Source organism: Paroedura picta, chromosome 9, assembly GCF_049243985.1.
Source record: "Paroedura picta isolate Pp20150507F chromosome 9, Ppicta_v3.0, whole genome shotgun sequence".
Lineage (NCBI taxonomy): Eukaryota > Metazoa > Chordata > Lepidosauria > Squamata > Gekkonidae > Paroedura > Paroedura picta.
Window position 1 is genome coordinate 8,293,965 of NC_135377.1, and position 617 is coordinate 8,294,581.

Below are 617 nucleotides of genomic sequence, written 5' to 3' on the forward strand. Positions count from 1 at the left end.
CCCAAGGTCACCCAGCTGGCTGCCTGTGGAGGAGGGGGGAATCAAACCCAGCTCTCCAGATTAGAAGCTGCCACTCCTAACCACTACAGCACACCGATGTGGAAGACCTCTGTTTGAGGCCTTGGAAAACAGTTACCAGTCTGAGTGGGCAATACTGAACTTGATGGACCGCTTGTGTGATTGACTATAAGACGGTATCATGGCCTCAGGAGGAGGACTAGGACGGAGCTCAAAGGGGAAGGCCAGCTCCATAATGGGCCAATCAGATAGGATTGCTTCAGGCAGCAGAGTTTGACAGGCAGCATCCTCCTTCTCCAGCATCAGAGAGGGGGTGTGGCTCAGTGGTAGAGCATCTACCTGGCATGCAGAAGGTTCCAGGTTCAATTCCTGGTGTTTCCAGTTTTAAAAAGGCCCACATAGAGGTGATGTGACCAGAGATTCCAAACCGGGGTTGTGGGCAATCCTAGGGTTATGTGAGAGCTCCCCAGGGGTTACACGGCCTTTCCCAGGAATTCAGAAGGCTGCTAACATCACTGGACATCCCTGGAGCCCCCTTCCCTTGTTGTTCTACAGGCCTCGTCTCTTTCTCCACCATGGAAACGGAAAATGATTGGCTG

At 52.8% G+C, this 617-nt stretch overlaps 1 non-coding gene across 1 annotated transcript; it reads left to right on the top strand.

The window, feature by feature from the left end:
- The first annotated feature begins 327 nt into the window (after positions 1–327).
- Positions 328–399, top strand: TRNAA-GGC (transfer RNA alanine (anticodon GGC)). The gene has a single exon. It is a non-coding gene; the product is annotated as a tRNA-Ala (tRNA).
- The last annotated feature ends 218 nt before the right edge of the window (positions 400–617 follow it).